The 25,458-nt window shown below is 42.9% G+C and overlaps 1 long non-coding RNA gene across 1 annotated transcript in view; it reads right to left on the bottom strand.

Moving 5' to 3' along the window:
- Positions 1-25,458, bottom strand: part of LOC136882123 (uncharacterized) — a 334,440-nt gene that overhangs the window by 89,179 nt on the left and 219,803 nt on the right. The window contains exon 2 of the long non-coding RNA XR_010861100.2: positions 16,245-16,321. This is a non-coding gene — a long non-coding RNA (uncharacterized lncRNA). The remainder of the gene's footprint in view (positions 1-16,244; positions 16,322-25,458) is intronic.

Below are 25,458 nucleotides of genomic sequence, written 5' to 3'. Positions count from 1 at the left end.
GATCAAGAGTGTGAAAATGTTACCGAAGAAAAGTGGCAGAGTTGGTTCAGTGACTGGTTTCGACGTATGGAGAAGTGTATTGAGTGTGGTGGAAATTATTTTGAAAAAGTCTAAAGCATTCACTCACATAGCAAAACTTTCCTAGTGCCCTTTTGTAGCAAATATGAGCTCGTCAATTTGAATCGCGTGCCCGGAAGTAATAAAGTAACCTCATTTTCTCAAAAAGTAATATTTTTCCGCCACTCTGACTGCACTATTGTTCTTAACATAACACGAAGAGCATCCATGTTTTATTTTGTCGGTATGGCTCTGATACATACTGTATATATTTTCATTCACGACGAGTGTATAATTGTTGGAAGGAAGTTACTTTGTTAGTGAGATATAACGGAAGCACCATCAGTAGCCTGTAAAAGAACTCTCGGTGAAACAATTCCAATATCCAGGAGCGTACGGAAGAGAGCGGTTTATTTAATAATGTGGACACGCACAGACCGTGTCGGTGAATAACACTCAACAGATGCGGGGTTAAGTAAGGAATGGCATGTTGCCCGTAACTAAAACAAATTCCAGTACTAAAGTAAATTAATTTACTTCCATATATTAAAGTAAATGTTTCTCGGTAGCTTTTATAAAACAGAAAAAACCATGATTTGATAAATTAATGTTTACGAGTGTAAATACCAACTAGATGGGGATTTATAAAACTACGTATATTTGTATTATAATTCATAACTATAACCCTGTATTTCCCAACTATATGTAGGAAGAACAATTTACGACATTCATTTATTCCAGTTTATGACCTGTCACCGGGCAAAACTCGGTCGAAGCCGGCAGGCTGCGAACCTTTCGGTAAATTTTCTACCCGTACTATATTAGTAGCAATTTGAAATATAATCAGCCTACTCGTATTGTGTTGTCAATATGTTTCTTGATTAGGAGTTTATCTTCTTCATCTTCTTCTTCCTCCTCTGCTTCTTCTTCTTGCTGTGCCATCCCCTCGCTAGAGATTGTCGACGATCCTGGAGTAATCTGTGTTACAAGTATAATAAATGTAGAACCACTGTCAAAGTTTCGGAGTCCACTATATCTTCTCTTCCCAGCTTTGGCGAGTGTTTGTAAACATCACGTCGTGTGCTTGTTGCGTTTCACTCTAACCTTCGTCCAGGTGTGTTGTGTTTATCACAACAGGTCGCTTGACCCTGTGATTGGAGTGACTCGCAGTTTGCAGAAACATGCCACTGTACTCTCATACCAATTGTATTACCTTAGCTAAATCTATTCGTTTTACTACGCCCGAAAACAGTACCTGCATTGCGTCCGACAAATAAAATGGTATGCACATATGCCGTGCTATTCTGTATGACGGCGGTACAACATTACCTTATAGAGAAAACCTCGTTATTTTACAGTTCTAATTAAAATTAATGCGTTCTTAACACAAATTAATCACAATTTATGAAATAAATACGACTTTCTACGCAAAAATGTCAAATTTGCATATGCAATTTTTCGAACTTAAATGGGTTTGTAATATAAATTTTACATTCACTGGATATCTACATGATAGGATTAATGGCTGATGCTAGAGAAACCATTCCAATTCTTTTCCTTCCAGTTGTGCAAATCATTCAACTTCAATTAGGCATTAATAAAAGAAATTGCAGTGACTGACTTGAAATATTCCTTCCAAATCCTGAAGAACCATATCTCCCAAACGTTTTAATACACCATACAGTACTGTATGTCAAATGTGCTAACCAACTCAAAATTGCTTTTAATATTGTATTTTGTATACTTGTCTTCATGGGCAATCTTCAGTTGGAGAAAGTCGAAATAAAATTTCTCATATTATTTACTTATATCAACACTATACTCTAGAATAGGGCCTCTCAGGGTGCATGCCCCGTTCGGCCTGTCGTCGCCTTCTCCACCTTCCCCGCTGATCCTCCCCTCACTACGAAATGTTTATGTGCGGTGAGCGGTGACACTGTTGTATGGGTCAGTTTAACCTGTGTTAAAACACCCTCCTTTCAATTTGGTTTGAACATACAATTTAACTTCTCTAGCTCTACTTTTCCTTCATCTTTGCAACGGTACCAGTTGTGCCTGGAATAAGGGACCGGCTGACAGCAATGTGAGAGCCTTCTTTAAACTACAATCAGAAATAGGCCTACTCGCACGCAATCTAGTTTTCGTACAAGTCGGAACAGGAAAAAATACCTTTCACATATGCATGTGGAACCAAACATAGAAATAATCTTAGCTGCTTCTCGATGCAGCTTAGGAAAATCTTCCTTCGACAAATTGTAGTAGAATTTGAGCAAAGCCTTTGTATTGGAAAGTAGATCTTTTCGATTAACTTATCACTTAATTATTGTCCCACGGATTATTTTTTGCTACTTATTTTACGTCGCATCGACACAGATAGGTCTTATGGCGACGATGGGACAGGAAAGGGCTAGGAGTGGGAAGGAAGCGGCCGTGGCCGTAATTAAGGTACAGCCCCAGCATTTGCCTGGTGTGAAAATGGGAAACCACGGAAAACCATTTTCAGGACTGCCGACAGTGGAATTCGAACCTACCATCTCCCGAATACTGGATACTGGCCGCACTTAAGCGACTGCAGCTATCGAGCTCGGTATCCCACGGACTGAGCATTTGGCTTTATCGTCACGACTGACAAAGAAATACGAAAGTTCCCAGTTCGATTGAAATGGACTTTCGGAAGTCTTTGCTTTCTTTGAAACAGTTTGCTCCATTGTTATGTTGTTGTCTTACGCTTATCTATTTCACTGATAAACAAGCCGTCTTATCACCGAACGCTTCGTCGATCTCAGCGCACTACACCATCCAAGTTAAGCCGAGCTGAGCCGAGTCGAAACGATGCACAGTGCACGGAGTCTCTGCGCCTCGATATGCACGCGGGAGATTTTGAGCGTTTGAGAGGCCCTGCTCTAGAATGTCATAGATATTTTGGAAATATTATTTTATTAATTTTTACCTCACGTATTGTATTTTTTCTTTTGCTACTGGTAATTATTTTAAAATTTACATTGATCATTTCTAAGGAAAAGGCCCAGAGCATATTGTTTATATTAATAAAATGCAATACCGTCCAAGTGTCATGAATACTTGTAGAATTTTGGTGAAAACTGAATTTAAAAATTGAAGTTGCGGAAGATACAGTAAGAAATAAATGGCAGTGAGTTGTATGAAGGGTATCCAGTCGTTTCATCCCAGGAATAATTCACACAAATCACTTTCACCACGGAATCTGCACTCCAGATTTTTCATCCATATTTATTTCAAACTTTCACCACTTTCAGACCGACTCTTGGTTCATCACTCTCAGTTATTTCAAATATTCATCGCAATACTAGTTCATACTTTCTTATTGCATTATTAAGAAGCAAGATGACATTGATCACATGATTGCTGAACTTGAGTGAAAGAGAGAAAATACAGGATATACACTCACATAAAAGAATAAATTGGACAGCATCACTCGACAGTACGAAGAATTGAAGGAGACAAGTGTCTATTGAACGACCCATTAACTGAAATGAATTAATGTAAATTATTTATTTACGCTGTAGATGGAGTGTAACTAATTTTTGGACCTTTATTTTGTTAGGTTTGAAGCCATACTTTTCAGTGTCAACTTAGTTAAATGTATCAAAAAGTTTTCAGTCTGTCAAACATACAGCAACAACAATATAAATTATGGCGCTGTAAACATACCTGTAAAAATACACATCATTTTACAAAGAATGGCATGTTTCGTTCTACAACAACATCCTCAGGTTCTAACAAATCATATCAATCATGCTTATATACGTACAGTATTTTTTTACTGTTGCATAAACTTGTCAATGATAGGGAGTTTAGTGATAATATAAACCAGTAATATCAGAAAATAAATGTACAAGAATTAATATAATGGAAAACGTCTGTACTTACCTTTCAGCCCTGAAATAGTATTTGGTGACAACGGACGTAGCATCGGCAGTCTAGATAAGTACAGAAGTTTTCATTATGTTATATTAATACTTGTAAATTTATTTTTTTGGCATTATTGGTTCACATTAACACTAAACTTCTATCATTGACAACCTAAACAATACTGTACATATTTCAAAATGTTTTAAGTGATTTGTTAGAATCTAAGGTTGTTCTTGTAGGAAGAAACATGTCATTCTTTGTAAATTAATGCGTATTTTTACAGGTATGTTTATAGTGTTATTTGTATTGTTGTTGCAGTGTGTTTGACAGACTGAAAAGTTTTTATTACATTTAATTTTTAGATTGCAGTAGTGGAGAAAACTAAATATGGATAATTTCAAACGATCATATAATACCAACTGACAAATATTATTTCAACTGGTATCAAATCCTTGGGTGAAACAGGGATGGGACGTATGCAGGAGAAAGAATATATCGGTGAAACGTAAACATATGAAGCTGACAAGGATTAAATCACTACAGGGTAAAAAGATTTGAGAAAAACGTCTAAACAAGCAAATAGAAGCATATGCGTTAATGGGCGAAAACAATTTGTCAAAACTTCTAGAAATAGGTAGGAAGACACATACGTTGACCTACTTTAAAAAGTTGAGAATTAATTGTTTTCAACAGATTAAAGGGAAAAGTACAGAGGTTCAGAGAACATAAACTGTTGACACATCATGGTGTAACTCTTCTATGAATGTGAGCGCCAGTCGTTCAATGGCAGGTTTCACTTCACATCAATCAATATTATTTTTCACTTTCAGTGGTGCATTTGTTTCTGTTTCCATCTCACGCACTGCCTATAAACACACCGCAGCCACCCCCATACTTGGAGCTTGCGGCATGAAAGTCGCCTGCACCAGAACGTGACTCAATGTGTGTCTCAGTGGAAAGTAAGGTCACGTACGGGCTCACATGGAGTATGACCAGGAGACAATTAAGTTAGCGAACACCTGGATCGAGACCCGGCATTTCTCTTGGAGTCTAGCAGGCATGGCAAGGCCAGTATGAGTGTCTCAGGCGGTATAACACTGTTCTTATGAGCCTAAGTAGGCAGGTTTGATCCTAGCTCAATTCTGCGGTGTAAATACCCATCTTCTTATTGGTAGATTTATCAACACGTGAAAGAGCTTAAAGGGACAAAATTCAGCATCTAGGCGTATTGGAAAACTGTAGAAGTAGATACATGCATTAAGGTCGGATGCTCATCTTGACGACATTCTCAGTTAAGGATATAATGAAGATTAAATGGAATGTTGTATGGCTTATAGTGCCGGGATTGTCCGAAGATATGTTCGGCTCACTAGATGCAGGTCTTTTGATCTGACACCCGTAGGCGACCTGAGCGTCGTGATGAGGACGAGGACTAAATGGTGAAGAATATGACACATACACCCAGCCCCCGTGTCAGCGGTTAAAATTACAGACCCTGTCTGGAATCGAACCCGGGACCCCTGTGACCAAAGGCCAACACTATAAGCATTTAGCCATGGAGCCGGACGAAGATGAAATGAATGATAGTGAATTAAATCGAGGGAGGAATTTGAAGGAATCAGCTGTGATCTATGAATAGGAACTGATTATCAGAACTGCCGACGGTGGGATTCAAAAACACTCGTCTCCGATTATACAGCGACAACTATCCTTTGCACATCACCTAGCAGCTAATGCTCGAACTTTTAAGGAGAGTAATGTGCTTTCAGAAGTAGAAACCTCTCTAGGTCGGGCGGCAATGACAAGGCTATCATCACGAAAACGTAACCATTAAAAGCTGCTGGTAGACGGAGACTTTTGTAGTGGTATTTTCATGTAACGTTTAGGGTAGGAACTTCGGTATTCCCTGTTTGATTTAATTCTGTAGGCCTCTACTCAAGTTATTGTCCACTACTTCAAAACTATGTAAAGTACATGTCATTATCTGGCTACAGAATTCTACAGGATTCACGAGTGTTAACCCTCGTTTCCCTTTATCAACATTTTTCACCACAACCAGAATTTTTCAACATTTCACTTTCTCTAAAATGTTTGACTGTAATTTCTCGCTCCCTCGTCGCAGTTTAACCTGGGCTTGTCCTATGCGTCAACTGGCAATTATACCCCATTAAATATTTTTAAAACGTTATTTCTCGGCTATCGGGAGTTATCACAATTTCCTCGTGTTTATGGCATTTTCCAAATTTTCCAATTTCTGTCTTGATTTAGATCTAATTTATAACATTATGTCCCGTTGTAGTATGAGCTCTGACCCTGTTTATTTTCAGGCAATGTCTTCCATATGTGTATGTCGAGTTGAAAGGAGAACCTCTGCTCAATTTGTACCTAAATGTTTTAAGGCCTACTATGTCTATATTTTGTTGTTGATAAATTTTTGAAAATCAACATTATGACAAACGTACACATAAATACCTCAAAGTCCAAGACTAAAATATTGAAATAGTAAAATCATTCAAATATCATGGAGAATAGATTAGTTGGAGTGCTGTGGAATGAAAAGCAGTGGAATCCAGGAAAAATAAACTTGAACTGGCCTTACAACTAACAAATGATACACTCAACAGGAAATCCCCTTCATGAGGGTCCAAAACTAAGCATTGCAAAACAGTGATTAAACCAGAAACACAAAACATGAATTTCAAAGGCCAGATGAATAAACTCGAGCTAAAAGAAAGAACATTTTTAAGAAAGATCTTAGAACCAAAATTTCTGGATAATAAGATAATATTATAATACGGTACACAAGGAGAAACACTATAAAAGGAAATTGAAAAACACTCAGATACTATGCGGAAAAATTAGATAAATTTTTGCAATCACCTTCTCAGAACTAAACAACTCCTTGGCTTCCTTCGTAACCGCAAAACAAAACCCAACTGGTTTAAAGAAACTAAAAGGAACCTAGTAGAAAAAATACAGAAAATTCACTATTCCATCGAACAGCTACAAGTAATAACTTTCTTTCTTTCTTAATCTGTTTATCCTCCAGGGTCGGTTTTTCCCTCGGACTAAGCGAGGGATCCCACCTCTACCGCCTCAAGGGCAGTGTCCTAGAGTTTCAGACTTTGGGTCGGGGGATACAACTGGGGAGAATGACCAGTAACTCGCCCAGGCGGCCTCACCTGCTATGCTGAACAGGGGCCTTGTGGAGGGATGGGGCGATTGGATGGGACAGGCAAGGAAGAGGGAAGGAAGCGGCCGTGGCCTTAAGTTAGGTACCATCCCGGCATTTGCCTGGAGGAGAAGTGGGAAACCACGGAAAACCACTTCCAGGATGGCTGAGGTGGGAATCGAACCCACCTCTACTCAGTTGACCTCCCGAGGCTGAGTGGACCCCGTTCCAGCCCTCGTACCACTTTTCAAATTTCGTGGCAGAGCCGGGAATCGAACCCGGACCTCCGGGGGTGGCAGCTAATCACGCTAACCACTACACCACAGAGGCGGACTACAAGTAATAACTAAAGATGAAAACATAAGGTCCCAAAACAAATCCAAACCTATTATATTGGAAGACGAGAGGAAACGAAGATTAGAAAGAATGAATAAATAGTGGACACTAAAAACATACACACAATTGATTTATTCAACGTATACAACAAAGAGGGCGAAACGAAAGAAGAATAAGAAAACAGTGAAAGAAGAAAAGGACACAGGGAAGAAATTATTTGTTCATATTCAAATATATTCTTATCTAGGCATGGCTATGGCGATTTGAGTTACTGATCGTTGGTGCAGCCCTAAAGATCCTACCGCTTATTATACAGTGTGATTTAGCAGCCCCTTCCAATATCGTTTGCTGCAGCCCAGCTAACGTGCACATAGTTATAAGGGTGTTATTCCCCTGCAGGTCTACTGTGTGATACTAATGTACAGTGAGCAGATTTTGGACAAGATTCTGAACCCTAGCGAAATGTTATATCATCCGTTCGCAAAACATGACGCCTTGAAATCATGTAGCACCGTCCATTTACCATGTAACTATATTAATGTGTCGTACCTCGTGACCGGGTTGATGAAGAGTGGAATCTATACATAGAACTAGGTAACAGTGCAGTAATTAATGTCTTAAACACCGAATCGGATGGTGTATGTACTCCGCTCTCGTCGTACTACCAGCATGTTCCCAGCAGTGCAGCGTAGCGGATGTGGTTTGGCGTTCGCCTAGCGATCGATGCAACGTGCCAGCGGCGGTTCGAATCCTGCATCGTTCAAATATTTTTGTATCGGTATGATGTTTGAAAACGTAAACACAGGCCCACTTTTGCCATTTTTAAACAGTAGAATGACGCTGTTATTCATACTGTGCCCTGCGCGTACTCCGCTGGTTAGGGCCTGCATGTACTGTAATCTCTGCTGTCATTCGGCATGTTTTTCACAGAGTAATACGTTGACATGCTCCTCATTATTGGGGAAGAAATACAAAACGCGTGCGTGGCACCAGAAATGATATCCTAGCAAGCGACACCCGGCTGTTATGACATTCCGTCGTGTTGAAAGACGCCTAAAGACAACATGAGTGATTTCCAACCAGCCACTAGTCCGAGATAGGCCCGTTACATCGGGTGAAACAGAAGAGGCCGTTCTGGAGGCAGCTCGTAATAATCCACACATCAGTACAAGGGCGATTGCACGATAGGTGAACACCAGCCAGCCGTCCATCTGGCGAATATTACATGGACATAAATTTCACTCATACCATCTTGATCTACACCAAGAGCTCCATCGGCGGAATTTCGAAGCTCGAATGGAGTTCCGTCAGTGGCTATTAGGCAGGCTGGACAATGATGCAGCATTCGTATCGCATATCTTGTTCCCGGACGAATCGCGCTTCCACAATCATGGGAACGTCAATCGCCACATTATGCACTAATGGAGTCTGGACAATCTTCACTGGGTGCGACAGGCGGCCCAAAAAGTACGATGGGGAGTGAATGTTTGGTGTGGAATCTTGGGGGATACCCTGATTGGACCTTATTTATTTGAGGGCCATTGGACGGGTCCACGCTACCTCCACTTACTGCGTCAGGAACTCCCACTGCTGCTGGTTGATGTGCCCTGCCACGATCGTTTGACGATGTGGTTGCAACACGATGGAGCTTCACCACATTCGTCTTTGCCCGTTCGTAACCGTCCGTACTAGGAACTGCCAGGGAAATGGATAGGACGATGAGGCCCTGTTTCTTGGCCCGCCAAGTACACTATGGTTCCGTACGGCACACTTGGCAGCTTATAGCAATTATCAGGTTTACTGCTGTCGCAATATCAATTTAGTGTTTCGCCTGCGTGTGAGGATCATATAATCTAAAAGGCACACGCGTGTCTTCCAGTGTTTAATACGAGTAGAATATTACGGCGTCCTAACAAGGTGAAGCGGTAAATACCAAGATATCCGGTTGTGTTGTCTGAGAGTGCCGGCAGGGCAGATGTTTTCAGGACGGAATTAATATTGTGGATTGCATAAAACTACTTTGGAAGGAGCGGATGAATCACGCTATATATCCTATAACATGCCTGCCATAACAGTAACTATGGCAGGGTAGATTAGGGCCTACGCGCTGTCCGTGACGAAGTACGTTAAAAGAATAACAGAGATGATAATTCAGATCTTTCAAACTGTGTTGATATTATTTACGAGAGACACGAGAGGTGATATTCTTAATGAGATGTCTTACGTTAAATTCAGTCACGTGTAAACAAGAGCATTAGGCGATGAACCGCTCCACACTTTTTGACACATGACACTTAAGCTCACCAACTGTGTTCAGTATTATTTAATCAGAGCAACTTTGAGTGAGTGAGTGAGTGAGTGAGTGAGTGAGTGAGGTGATACGAAGCAGCTCGCTGTCAAGCCTGGAAGTTACTATTCCAGAAATGTGTGTGTACCTTATTGTATCTTAATCGGATCATAAGCCGCGGCGCACAGAGTATTGTCTGGAGCTGCGTGAAAGCAAAATTAAGTCAGGAAGACAGACACTTCCGACTCCACAGGTAAAGACACTGTTACCAACACTCCCGGCACTTAGTTTAAATATTCGAATTAGACCCTGGTCTGCCGATATATCGAGAACCGGTAAAACTTAAGAAGTCCATCAAGATGCCCCTCAGTGAATGTTTATGTTTATCATTTTTAATGAAGTGGAAACAGAAATGAGTTTAACTCTGGCCTGGGAAGGAATGGAACCCATGTGGATGCACACACGGCATTCCCTGCCTCTTGAAAAAGACGACTAAAAATCCATAGTCCTATCCCTCCAGGTAAGAAACTCAATGTTGAAAACAGCCTAGAGATATGAGATACGAACTTGTAGGTATATAAAATAAGTTCCCCTCTGTGGTGTAGTGATTAGTGTGATTATCTGCCACACCCGGAGGCCCTGGTTCGATTCCCGGCTCTGCCACGAGAAAAGTATTACGAGGACTGGAACGGGGTTCACTCAGCCTCGGGAGGTCAACTGAGTTGAGGTGGGTTCGATTCCCATCTCAGCCATCCTGTAAGTGGTTCCCTGTGGTTTCCCACTTCTCCTCCCGGCAAATGCCGGGATGGTACCTAACTTAAGGCCACGGTCGTTTCCTTCCTTCTTCCTTGCCTATCCCTTCCTATCTTCCCATGCCCCAGCAAGGCCCCTGTTTAGCATATCAGGTGAGGGCGCCTGGAGAGGTACTGGTCATCCTCCCAGTTGTATCCCCAACCCAGAGTATGAAGCTCCAGGACACTGCTTTTGAGGCGGTAGAGGTGAGATCCCACGCTGAGTCCTAGGGAAAAACTGACCCTGGAGGGTGAAGAGATAAAGAAGAAAAAGAAGGAATATAATAAAGTATGAGAATATATCCTTTACTTATTCCTAAAAATTACAATCCTTTCCTTAATCATGCCCGTTCACTGGAACCCGGTTCATCACCGAATCTTATTGCTGGTGCATTTGTATTTCGTTGTTTTCTCCAATTTTCCTAACGCAAAGGACAAACTAAACGTTTCTTACGATGTGCCGGCATGATGCCATATCCGGTCGATCAGAACAGCACTTTGACTTTTTCTACTACTTTAAAATTTGTTTTGCGACGTACCAACACAGATAGCTCTTATGGCGACGATAGGATAGAAAAGGCTTAGGGGTGGGAAGGAAGCCGCCGTGGCCTTAATTTAGGTTCAGCCCTAGCATTTGCCAGATGTTAAAATGGGATGTGTGGACATTTTCCAAAAATAAAAAAAGGCTGACGGTGTTAAACCAAGGACTACATTACAGAAATAACTATGTAAATACGTTCATTTGGCTGGGATTTGAATAAAAAAGATACAAGTAAGGTGACAAGCGATTTTAGACTTATTTTCAGAAACTGCATTTAGGTCCGCCTCTGTGGTGTAGTGGTTAGTGTGATTAGCTGCCATCCCCGGAGGGCCAGGTTCGTTTTCCGGCTCTGCCACTAAATTTGGAAAGTGGTGCGAGGGCTGGAACGGGGTCTACTCAGCCTCGGGAGGTCAACTGAGTAGAGTTGGGTTCGATTCGCAACTCAGTCATCCTGGAAGTGGTTTTCCGTGGTTACCCAATTCTCCCGGCAAATGGTACCTAACTTCAGGCCACGGCCGCTTCCTCCCATCTTCCTTGTGTATCCCTTCCAATCATCCCATCACTCCACAAGGCCCCTATTCAGCGTAGCTGGTGAGGCCGCCTCGGCAAGGTACTGGTCATCCTCCCCAGTTTATGCCGACCCAGAGTCTGAAGCTCCAGGCGGTAGAGGTGGGATCGATCGCTGAGTCCGATGTAAAAACCGACCCTGGATGGTAAACAGATATATAAGAATAAGAAGAACTGAATTTAGGCCCGAAGTGATTTGTTTTTCAGTTTGATAGAGCTATACAATGCTCATAATTCGAAAGCCTTCCGGACCCTTTAGCCATTCAACTTTCGAAACAATTGAGGAAATTGTTTAGTTTTACGTTTTTCGTAGTAGGGGCCCCTTACTTTGTCTGCCGGGAAGTGTTTTCAACATTAAATGTAAACCCCAGGGGCCCTGAACATGGGACCGTAACTTACTTAGTCGTAAAAGGCTCCTCACTCTCGTCTTTCCTATCCGACCTTCATTTGTGAACCCTGGCTCTCCTCCAAACCGGAACGTATTAGGCCAATAAGTTGTTGGACTTGTTCATCTGGCCGTATGGCGACGAGAGAACAAATCGACAGCAGCGAATGCATCGAAACTTGGTCGAGCCGCACACCTCGCCACTCATGTCGCCGTTCACCGGGAATCAAACGTGTCTGATATTTCAGGATGCCCGGAGGAGTGGGACAGGCTTCGGCAGCCGGCACATTTCCTATCCTCGCCGCCGCTAGACGGGGGTTTCATTCATTCCATTCCTGACCCGGTCGATTGACTGGAAACAGGCTGTGGATTTTCATTTTCATTTTTCATTTCAGGATGCAGCTGCCTGGAAGTAGCCTTGTGATTGGTTGTCACAAGTTCACCTCCCCGTCCCGGTGGTGGTGGTGGTGATTATTGTTTTAAGAGGAAGTACAACTAGGCAACCATCCTCTATATAACACTAATCAGAGGGAAAAATGGAAGGGATCCGACACTTCGAAAAATGAAGATATCGGTCAAAGAAAGAAGGGCAGGAAAATGAAAGACTCCCTAGCCCTCGCAAACCTAATAGCTCCGGGGTCGGAAAAGAACAAGAGTTGACCAAGGGAGGTCGGATAGGATAGATAAAAGTGAGGAGCCTGGCACAAGTACGTGGAAGCAATGCCAGGACTCAGCTGAGGACCCCGTGGTCGCCAACCCACGCTCCATAGTTCAGAGACCCTGAGGCCCCTTTTAGTCGCCTCTTACGACAGGCAGAGGATACTGTGGGTGTTATTCTACCGCCCCCACCCATAGGGGGACCTCCAGGTCCCCTCTGTGCGATATCTTATTGCTGGTCGTATAGTATCGTAGCACTGTAACCATGGGTAAGAAGCGATTAAGAACCAAAATTTCACCCTATGATTTGTTCTAGATAACTTTTAGAAAGCGGTTGCTGCCAACTGTTGTGCTAATGGTTCGAATGATGAATATAATGATGAATAATTCTCTTTATTGACTTGCATCCAATTTGTTCTGTTTACTCATTCAGTAAATTAAGGAAAAATGAAATGAGAAACTGAGTAAAAATGGAAATAGAAAGTAATATGAATCAATTATCAACTGTCGTTACAATTTTTGCTTTACGCCACACAGACAGACATAGATATTATCACGACGATAGGACAGGAAAGGCCTAGGAGTGGGAAGAAAGTGGCCGTCGACTTAATTATAGTACAGCCTGCAAAACCACGGCAAGCCATCTTGAGGGCTGCCGAGAGTTAGGCTCGAACCCACTGTCTTCGGGATACAAGCTCGTAGCTGCGTGCTCCTAAACGCACGGCCAACTCTCCCGGTATCAACTGTCGTGATATAATCCATTATACTCTATAATGTCTACAATAGATAATAATAATGTTATTTGTTTTACGTCCCACTAACTACTTTTTAAGGTCTTCGGAGACGCCGAGGTGCCGGAATTTAGTCCCACAAGAGTTCTTTTACGTGCCAGTAAATCTACCGACACGGGGCTGTCGTATTTGAGCACCTTCAAATACCACCGGACTGAGCCAGGATCGAACCTGCCAAGTTGGGGTCACAAGGCCAGCGCCTTAACCGTCTGAGCCACTCAGCCCGGCGTCTACAATAGATACACCAAGCTTATTCTTCCTCTTCTTAATCTGGTTATCCTCCAGGGTCGGCTTTTTCACTCGGACTCGGCGAAGATTCACACCTCTACCGCCTCAAGAGCAGTGTCCTGGAGCTTCAGACTCTGGGTCTGGGGATAAAACTTGGGAGAATGACCAGTATCTGGCTCAGGCGGCCTCACCTGCTATGCTGAATAGGAGCCTTGCGGGGGGGGGGGGGTAGATTGGAAGGGATAGACAAGGAAGAGGGAAGGAAGCGGCCGTGGCCTTAAGTTAGGTACCATTCCGGAATTTGCCTGGAGGAGAAGTGGGAAACCACGGTAAACCACTTCCAGGATGGCTGAGGTGGGAATCGAACCCGCCTCTACTCAGTAACCTGCCGAGGCTGATGGACTCCGTTCCAGCCCTCATACCACTTTTCAAATTTCGTTGCAGAGCCGGGAATCGAACCGGGGCCTCCGGGGGTGGCAGCTATTCACACTAACCACTACATCACAGAGGCCGACCAAGCTATTTCAAATTATTTATTTGGTCTCAGCGATGAAGTTGGTGGCAGAAAATTGTAAATGCCCGCGGAAGTATATTTAGAAATTCCATGAAAATTGCATCAGATTATTGTGAATTTTACATTGCAGGAAAGAGCAAATGAACTAAAATACATTCACTGTCAATTCTGTACAGCTATTTACAGTTGCAACGCATCACATATCTTCACCTCTGGTGCGTAGCAAAATAGCTTTTAAACGTGTTCCTCACTGCAACAGATTCAATTGTGTACCGGTTGTATCATCTAAACATTCGAACTTTTAGATCACACTGCTGTATGGTATCTCTGCAGTCTCATTTTTATATTCTCTCTTCTATTTACTAAAGTTTGCTTTCACAATAGCTTGTGCAGTTTCAGGACGAGTTTTTATGGCTTTTTGCAATATTCGCGGATAATATTCCGAAGCTGCATTCCACTGTTCATCGCGCCGTCGGTCGACAGTTTATTAAATAGCTCCTTCTGATCATCAACATGTCTGCGAGCATATGGTTTAAAACACATTCTTTAACAAGGCATTCTCATATTCCAAACCGAAAGAAATTCTTATCATGGGACATTTAGAGCAAGCTTTTCCATTAATTTGTACAGTACTGAGGTCCGGAAACTTCCACCAACGCTCTGTTTTTCCATATGCACCTACTTGAAAATAATTCCGTTAGCATCGTTTACTTCCTGCAGAACAATGGAAAATAAATTCTTTCCGACCGAATCTGGCACTTCAATCGAATATGTTTTCCGTCAATTGCACCCAGACATAAAGACTATCCTTGGTTCGAATTAGTTCAGTTTGTGTTCAGTTCTAGTACTAAAAGGGTCTTTATTCTTATTTTTCATAATCTGTGTTTCTTATTTGAATAACCGGGTTCATTTTAAGCATATCTAGTAATAGCGGTGGTGGTGGTGGTGGTGGTGGTGGTGGTGGTAGTAGCAGTAGAGTCTGAAGTATTTTTGTTTACAGAGTAACTGTTTTGAAATCTCCGCAGACCAACCAGGAGACATTGATAGGCAAACGATCATTACATCACTCATTCAGGAAAGGTCATTTTTGCGTCCATATTTAATATAAAAGTAGTGTGCCTACTTTCTTCGTGATAAGTAGCTGTAAGTTCTCACCGAGATCATTATACTTACGCACCACCGTTATACTACTACTACTACTACTACTACTACTACTACTACTACTACTACTACTACTACTACTACTACTACTACTACTACTACTACTACTACCGGGCGAGTTGGCTGTGCAGTTAGGAGCGCGCAGCTGTGAGCATCCGGGAGATAGTTGGTTCGAACCCCACTGTCGGCAGCCCTGAAGATGGTTTCCCGTGGTTTCCCATTTTCACACCAGGCAAATGCTTCAGGCAAAAGCCACGGCCGCTTCCTTCCCATTCCTAGGCCTTTCCTGTCCCATCTTCGCCATAAGACCTATCTGTACCGGTGCAACGTAAAGCAACTAGCAAATAAACTACTACATCTGCTAACATTTTTTGCTGTTTAGCTTCACGTCGCTGCAACAAAGGGAGGTCTTACGCCAACAACGGGAAAGGGAAGGAGTCGACCGCAGCACTAGTTAAGGAACAACCCACATTTACCTGGTTTGAAAATTGGGAATTAGGGAAAACCATCTTGAAGACTTGACGGTAGGGTTCAAACCCACTATCGTCCACAAGTCACTAATGTCGTATAGTATAATTCTCGTCTTGTAAAATCGGATGATTGTTGGACGTGTGGTTAGGGTCGCGTAGCTGTGAGCCTGCATTTGGAAGATGGTGGCTATCCCACTGACGGCAGCCCTGAAGACTACTTTCCGTGGTTTCCCATCTTCACACCAGGTAAATGCTGGTGCTGTACTTCAATTATGACCACGGTCACTTCCTTCCCAGTCGTAGCCCTTCCTGTCCTTGCGTCGTCGAACAGACTTTCGGGTTATCCTGTACAATGCAGTCGTGAAAGGTAAGTATTGTATTAGGCTATGTACTTACCGGTGAGGTTTCGGCGCATGCGTGTCTTTACTTCCAGTAGCACGAGTTATGGAGCGCTTACGACAGTATTATAAGTTCTGTAACAGAAGAGAGGCGGAATTATTGACAATGATCGAGCAGCAATATGTTACTTACTTACAATATGACATCAAGAAGAATTTACATAACACGTACGTATGATACACAAAAGTTTTTAAACCGATGTTCTCTAAGATCCTCAGGAACCTCTGTGCCAGAAAGAGAGATAGTAAGAACGCTACAGCTGAAAAACTAACTAAAATAATAATAATAATAATAATAATAATAATAATAATAATAATAATAATAATAATAATAATAATGGGTTTACGTCACACCAACTATTTTTACGGTTTTCGGAGACGCCGAGGTGCCGAAATTTCAACCCACAGGATTATTTTGCGTGCAGGTAAATCTGCAGACACGAGGCTGACGAGCGCCTTCAAATACCACCGAACTGAGCCAGGATCGAACCTGCTAAGTTGGGGTCAGAAGGCCAGCGCCTCAACCGTCTGAGCCATTCAGCCCGGTTAACTAAAATATGTAGATAGTATGATTTCACTCTTAAGAAGTTCCTCACAGATAGTGATAATGCCGTATTACCTCTGTAGAGACTTGGTGAAGGTATTTATAGGCTTGACGGCCTGTGGGCGGCCTTCGTGACAGTGAGAATAGGACTCTGCATAAGATAAATTCTAATGAATGAAGACGCGAAAACAGCCTGATCTCAAGCCACGAGAATTAAATAATTAAGGTGAAAATCCCCGTACCAGCCGGGAATCGAACACAAGGCCCCTGTGACCAAAGGCTAGCACGCTAACCATTTAGTCATGGAGCCTCAATAAAAGTGTGGAATTTTAATAATAGATCGTCGTCAACTATCGTGTGCAGACATTTTAATTTGACGCCATCTGCCTGTCTGCTGGTCATTTTCGACGTTATATTTTACTCTAGGTCTACTAGATGGCAGATAGAATAAACCGAATCTCTCTTGGGTATTAGTGGCTGAGTTTTAATTATTACTTTTTGCGTAAACACCAAATAAGTCAAAATAGATCTTTTACATGCCGACATCGTACGACCTGGGGTCTCGAATGGACTTTCTTCCGACCTTTAAAAATCCGACTCCCTCTTCCGGTTTGAATCCGTTTTTTTGGTTTCCAGGTACAGACACTCTACCATTGATCTACCTAAAATAGCCTGAATTGAACGAGCTATTGTTCTTGGGCTGATGTGTTAATTTGAATATTAAGTAATAGAAATAAACGTTCTTCCTTATCTTCTAATGTATAACACAGAATTCGTTGCATTATTCTAACATGTATTTGCTCGGCTACTTGGCTAAATGGTAAGCGTTGAGGCCTTCAGTTAAGAGGGTCACGGTTTCGATTCCCGTCCGGATCGGGGATCTTTATTGCGTCTGATTAATTATCCTAGCTCAGGCACTGGGTGTATCTGTTTATCCCAACAGTATCCTATTCATATTCAGGCAGTACACCATACTACCAACCAACCAACCCAGAAACACGCAATATTAATTACATCCTTCCACATAGAGTTGGCGTCAGGAAGGGCAACCGGCCGTAAATCAGGGCCAAATCCAAATGTGCGACCTCACAGGTGTGGGAAAAGCGGTGGAATATGGAGATTCCAGAAGTTATTTATGGAATTTTTACAATTCCTTATTAATTTTATGGGTTTTACAACCTAATAATTACTTTTACAGAGATACACTGGTGTGAAAATGAGAAACCGCGGAAAACTATTTCCAGGGCTGCCGACAGTGGGGGTCGAACCCACTATCTCCCGTATGCAAGCTCATAGCTGCGCGCCCCTAATCGCATGGCCGACTCGCCCGGTCTGTTTGTTCTTGCAGTAGTCCAAGGTGGTTTCGTACATCGGTGATGTCCTGGGCAGTTAGTACTATGTAGTCTGAAATATTTTGGTCTGATTCGGTGTATTGGTGCACCTGATTTTCGGCATTCCCTTTCAGATTTTTCAAGCGTATAATACATTTATTTTTCGGAGAAACCTTTCCACTTTTCCCGTCTGATTAGTTTTGATTTCCGATTGTTTTCTTACGTTGCACGGACACAGCTAGGTCTTATGGCGGCGATGGGATAGGAAAAAGCTAGGAGTGGGAAGGAAGCGGTCGTCGCCTTAATTAAGTTACAGTTCCAGCATTTGCCTGGTGTGAAAATGGGAAACCTCGGAAAACCATCTTCAGGGTTGCCGAAAGTGGGGTTCGAAACCACTATCTTCCGGATGCAAGCTCACAGCTGTGCGCCCCTAACCGCTCAGCCAACTCGCCCGATGATTAATTTTTGGGGAGGATGTTTGCCTAGTCGTACTTCACCACTACAATGACCGTCAGAAGGCCGCCATTTCCACCTTCTAAAGCATTCAGGCAGTCATCATTAGAGAAGGCGAATCTGGCCGTGTGCATTCATAAAGTAGAGCATACACTTCTATCAGCTGGAGCGAACACCATTCATTCTGCTGTGATTGGTCAATGAAATATTGAGAGGTGGCAGATAATGGAGCGGGCATGAACAATATAGATACAATCACAGCTAATGACACGCTGGCCTCTTTTTTAACTCCCTTATGTCATTAAAACAATGAACTTATCACGTCACTCTCGCATTACACGTTGAACGGAATTTTGACAAATGTGCGAAATTATCTCGTTCATTTCATGTGACATTTCGGATTCACGATAAAACTTTCAAATCATATTTGTCAGATGGTGTTACATGTCACATCATAACACATTTCTTTATTTTCAATATCTGTCTGGCCTAGCATTTCAGAGAACCACATGTTCAAAATTATATTCATGGAAATGTTTTATCGGAGAGTGTACGTTCCCTTGCAATGAATTCAGACCGCGTAAAATTCCCTTTATCTGCATAAAAAAGGAATAAAATAATTTGAGGGGTTACTTCAAGGTTTACCTGGTTAGAGGGGCGGTAAAATACACACCCGAAAAAATACATGCAACATCCTCAAGGACAAGGTCATTCTATTCACAAACGATGTGACAGTTCATCATTGCAGGAGTACATGATTACAAATGCAGACTAAATGAAACACACGCCACAGTAAAGGGTTTACAAGAAGTTACTTCAATATACAGTGTACTCCATTCCGGAGGCAATTCAGGCGTGTATTCGCGCATGGAAACGATCATAAAGGTCCCGAATGGCATCCTGCGATAGACTGTCCCAAGCATCTTGCACTTCTTGATGCAATTGAGCAATGGTTCTTGCAGGCTCTGGAGAACGCGTATGTTCCCGCTTTATCACGTCCTATACGTCCGGTTCCATGGACAAATGGTTAGCATACTGTCCTTTGGTCACAGGGGTCCCGGGTTTTGTTCTGTTCCCAAAAGGGTCGGGATTTATAACCATCATTGGTTAATTCCGCTAGTACGGCGGCTCGTTGTATGTGTCGTCCTCATCGTTATTTCAACCTCATTGCGGCGCGCATGTCGCCTACGGGAATCAAATCAAAAACGACCTGCATCTGGCGAGCCGAGTTTGTCCTCGACACTCTCGGTACTAAAATCCATACGCCATTTCCATTTCATTTATGTCCCATACTTGTCCAATTGGTGAGAGATCCGGTGATCGTGCTGGCCAGGGCAGTGCTGAAAAGGCACATCACCTTCCTGTCGAATAAATGGTACTAGCACGGGGACAACAAACCTGTGTAATGAAGCGGGCACTGGTTACGTTATCCAGCAGAAACATCGACTGTGACCGTGACTTGTAACTGATGCCTCCCCACCACAACCACCACCACCACCATACCATAAAGCCTGGGGTGGGACCTGGGTAACGCGGGCCAATGCCTGCAGTTGTTCAACAACAGCACGTACTTGTCGGCGGGGCATGGTTGTACCCTAGAATGAAATTTGCGAACACTGTTCACCTCTAACCTCAGCGCATGGACAGGCCTCCTGAGCGCCATTTGCTCGCCGATGTTCGTGACAAATGAGTCACTAACACAACAACCCCTCAGTATTCACATATTATACCCTGGTACCACCGAACACAGTCCTTAAGGAAACTGCATGTTTTTCTTTTCGGCAGTGTCAATTTATTCCTTTGTATTTTAAAAGACCTGCAATTCAATCTTCACATACAATGTACTCTTTTGATCGAAAAAAAAATAGATCCTACTAAATGTTAGTGCGGTACTTCTGTTACACCTATACAGGATGAACCAAAATTCACGCACTTGGGTGTCGCAGCGCGACTCCTCACATGCCATAAATAAAAAAATTATCTGTCACAAAACTTCGTCCTGCGAGTACATCCGGCAGAAAAAGGACGTTGAAGAGTGGCAATCTGGCAACACTGTAACCACATGTAGGGTAACTACCTCTGTCAGCACATATTAGTCGTGCTGTACAGTTGTTGCAATGGATGGAGTTTTGGGTTAGCATACAGGAGGTCGAGGGGTCGACCATGGGTTGAGGCGTATGTTTTTTATTTCGTAAATGTAGTCCAGGTGGTATGTTATGTGGCACCTTAATCGTCAACAGCGATTGAAGCGGGTCCTCTAGAAACAATTTGCACTTACATACTATGATCCTAGAAATGGACGAAAAATCGCTTTCATCGGTCAGCTTTGAAAGGCGTCCTTTCCACATCGTCGATGCACTGGCCTGACCAGTCTCCAGAACTTAATCCGCTGGAATTCTATCTGTGGGAACATACGAAAAATGTGGTGTACGCTAGTCCGGTTAACAACATCAATGACTTGGTACAGCGTATCAATAACGCTTTCTGACAGGACAGAGTTATCTGCGAGCTGCCAGTCCATATTGAGGCTGCTAGTGGCTCCTGCGATGTGCTCAATACACGTCCTATAACTCAATGAGGACGCATTGTAGAACATCATGTTTTGATGGTAGAAAGACCCTCCTACATGTTTTACAGATGTTTAGATGCACCCTGTGAACATGTATTCGGCTGATGTACATGCCTGGCGAGACCTAGTGTCTCCTGGTATGGGCTAGATCACGGACCTCTCTCAGTCTCATCCTTGGCTTTGACAATATGAATGCATGAGCGATGCTGTAAATACCATTCTTTATTCCGCTAGTTCTTGTTATGAATGGTGTGAAAATTGCTCTTATAGGGTTGGTTAGAGCTTTTTTTTTTTTTTTTTTTTTTTTTTTTGCTTTACGTCGCACCGACACAGATAGCTCTTATGGCGACGATGGGACAGGGAAGGGCTAGGAGTAGGGAGGAAGTGGCCGTGGCCTTAAACGGGCTTAAATTTTCGTGGGCCGCGCTATAATAATAATAATAATATAATAATAATAATAATAATAATAATAATAATAATAATAATAATAATTTTGTGTCGCTATTACTAGCCGAGTGCAGCCCTTGTAAGGCAGAACCTCCGATGAGGGTGGACGGCATCTGCCAAGTGTAGGTAACTGCGTGTTATTGTGGTGGGGGATAGTGTTATGTGTGGTGTGTGTGTGTGTGTGTGTGTGTGTGTGTGTGTGTGTGTGTGTGTGTGTGTGTGTGTGTGTGTGTGTGTGTGTTGCAGGGACGGTGGGTACAGCACAAACACCCAGCCCCCGGGCCATTGGAATTATCCAATGAAGGTTAAAATCCCCGACCCGGCCGGGAATCGAACCCGGGACCCTGTGAACCGAAGGCCAGTACGCTGACCATTCAGCCAACGAGTGTGGACTGTGCTGACTGACATGTAATAACAACTTCTGACTCTATAAAGAAAGCAACGGGAAGCTACCCCACTACAATTTTCTTTGTACACGTCTTCAGTGTGACCTAGTCCATCTGTGACAGCTGATGTTGGAACTGTCGAGAATCCCACCAACTCTCGGAATGAGTAAAATGTCTCAAAAATATATCTTGTCTGTTCCTTCACCTTACCATTAATTTAGGCCTACATAAAATTTAGCATAACGATAAGTGACCAAGTAATAAGGTTTTTACGTTATATAGACTATACAGAGACTACTATTATCGACAGTTCCATCATGAGAGTAATTTCCTGTTAAATCCTTCCCAGTAAAACTCATTATCATGTAATTCCCTGAAAACCGTAGAGTAAAAATAATTCAATTCCCTCATTATTGATGTACATTTTTAATTAGTTTGCATTACCATTTTGATAGCTTGAAAAACGAAGTATAAAATTATAGCTGCAGTCCGGAGCTATTTCAGCTCGTGGCGTGGTAAAGGCAAGGGTAGACGATTAGCACATGATGCGCTCACAAAGAACCGGACACAATCAAATTATATTTGCTCGCCTTTTAACTCTGTCATGGCAGACCTTGAGCTTCTCCTCGGTGGACAAAACCTCAAGCCTTGTCTGTCGATCCCACACAGTTCACTCTCGCATGGACTGGTCAGGTTTTTCTGTAGACTACGGTTACATCATAAATGCCTACAATAAAGGAGCTTTTTATTGAGGTCTCACTGTACTCTTCATTTGAACAAGTGGTTGCGCGGTGGGGATCACGTAGCTCTCAGCTTGCATTCGCGAAATCGCAGGTTCGGCGGCCCTGAAGTTGCTTGTCCGTGGTTTCCCATTTTCGCAACAGGCAAATGCTGGGGCTATACCTTAACTAAGGCCAAGGTGGCTTCCTTCTCACTCACAGCCTTTTCTCATCCTTCCGTCACTAAAAATCTTTGACGTGTTAGGCAATATTAAGAACAAGTAGCATAACAATAACAATAATAATAAAGAAAAATGGTATCCACTTTTTCTAAAGGTTGTGCAGCTCTTTCCAGGCGCATCCCTATTTGACGTGAGCTACATGTACCAGCTCTCGTGACATTCCTAAATTTCTGATGGTACCGGGAATCGAACCCCGACCTGCGTGGATGGCAGCTAGTAACGCTAACCGTTATGACACAGAGGCGGACGTAATAATAATAATAATAATAATAATAATAATAATAATAATAATAATAATAATAATAATAATAATAATAATTGGCATTCCTACCAGTTCTCATAGGTTTCAAGAGACACCATGATGTAAAAATGTTGCACCTTGGGAGTTATTTAAGCTCACGACTCTGAGTTTACGCATTTGAACACCCTGGAATGCCACCATCTTCAGACGGTTTGAATTCTAATACTTTGGAAACCGAATGGCAATAAAGTCAGCCGTGACTCAGTTAGGTTTCAACTTTACAACGTTTCAGTTCGCATTTCGTTCGCCATTTTAAGTCGTTCCCTGCCTTCAGCATATGCGAAAGCCTGAACTGAATAGATCATCCAAAGTCGAAAAATGTTCTACATACATGTTACACACATGTTAAAATGAAGGGCTTCGATTAGTTTCATTATAAATTGTACAGCCTAAGGAGGTCTCTAAGATATAGAAGCTCCAATCTAGAAATATTTTACTATGAAACAGGTGGTCAGAATGAATTATGCTTCGTGGAAATGGCTGAATAATTCACTACTTTTATTCATCTGCCTCAGTCCCATTTTCCAGCTTCGGCATTATGTAAATTCAGGATACGAATTATGAGCTAGTAAAAGTAAGCTCGTATCCTCATCCTGAGGAGCTGAACCCCTTTTCAGGGACACCCCCAGTGGAGGTGAACTGTATGAACATTTTTCACCATCGTTAACTTCTAATGTCGGCCTCTGTGCTGTAGTGGTTAGTGTGATTAGCTGCCACCCCCGGAGGCTCGGGTTCGATTCCCGGCTCCGCCACGAAATTTGAAAAGTGGTACATGGGTCGGAACGGGGTCCACTCATCCTCGGAAGGTCAAATGAGTAGAGGGGGGTTCGATTCCCACCTCAGCCATCCTGGAAGTGGTTTTCCGTGGTTTCCCACTTCTCCTCCAGGCAAATGCCGGGATGGTGCCTAACTTAAGGCCACGGCCGCTTCCTTCCCTCTTCCTTGTCTATCCCTTCCAATCTTCCCGTCCCCTGCAAGGCCCCTGTTCAGCACAGCAGGTGAGGCCGCCTGGGCGAGGTACTGGTCATCCTCGCCAGTTGTATCCCCTAACCTAGAGTCTGAAACTCCAGGACACTGCCCTTGAGGCGGTAGAGGTGGGATCTCTCGCTGAGTCCGAGGGAAAAACCGACCCTGGAGGGTAAACAGATTACGAACGAACGAACAAACGAACGAACGTAAACGTTTAATTCCCTTCGTTCTGGAACTGGGTGTTTGTATTATGCTAACATTCCTAGAACGCACACAACACTAACCTCCACCATCTAAACCCCCAGCTTCCCATACACAGCCACACGCACCGGTGGTCTGTCTTATAAGGGCTACATCCGGCTGTATTAACCAAAACGGAATTATTCTGGGACTTGCAGTTTTGCCTCCGTTGAATTTAGGCAACACCTTTTCCAATTTGCTCATGTGCCACCTAGTGTAGTTTAGCCGAACCACCAGCCATGACAAATGTTATGCCCTACGTCAGAAACATATTGAAAATGTTAGTGTGGTATCACTGCCACCAATCATAAGTCCTCGTCAGCCAGCAGGTGACGGCGCTGAGTGTCATTCACTGCCTGTGATTCGGACTGTGACTGTCGTGTGACGGGAAGACTCCTCCATGGCTGGTGGGTGAAGAAGGTCAGAAATGACTGTCTGATATCGACTACCTCAAGATTTTCACCCCCTGATTGAGGGAGATACTTATTTTAATACACAATGGAAGATAGCAAAATTTTGGTCTCCCTCATTTATCTGGCCAGCGGCCGTAGCCGTGTTGAAACACCGGATCCCGGGAGATCTCCTAAGTTAAGCAACATTGGGCGTGGTCAAGATTTGGATGGGTTGCCACGCGCTGTTGTTGGTTGGTAAGGGAATGGAGGAGCGGAAAGGAACTGGCCACCCTACCGCACGTAAAATCCGGGTCAGACACACCACTGCGAAAGTTCGGACCTGCTTTCGGGTAGAATACACCCTTACCTTACCTTTCATTTATCATAGTTATCTTAGATAGGTTCAAAATTCAGGTAAATTCTACTGCCTTTTCTCAAGCAAATAGTTAGACAAATATGTCTGAATTTACAGCCTTTTGTATCGTTATGTGGGACTGACTTAGGTACTAGAACGTTTTTCTGTTTCTCTACTCTCCCGGGAATTTTCCCATGTGTTTGCTTCGGAATACTTTTAATTCGCTGCGAATCGGTTTTTGTAAATTTATACTTCCGCTGTTTT

Source organism: Anabrus simplex, chromosome 1 (assembly GCF_040414725.1).
Source record: "Anabrus simplex isolate iqAnaSimp1 chromosome 1, ASM4041472v1, whole genome shotgun sequence".
Classification (NCBI taxonomy): domain Eukaryota; kingdom Metazoa; phylum Arthropoda; class Insecta; order Orthoptera; family Tettigoniidae; genus Anabrus; species Anabrus simplex.
The sequence above is the reverse complement of the archived record's forward strand: the minus strand, read 5'-3'. Positions and strand labels throughout refer to the sequence as shown.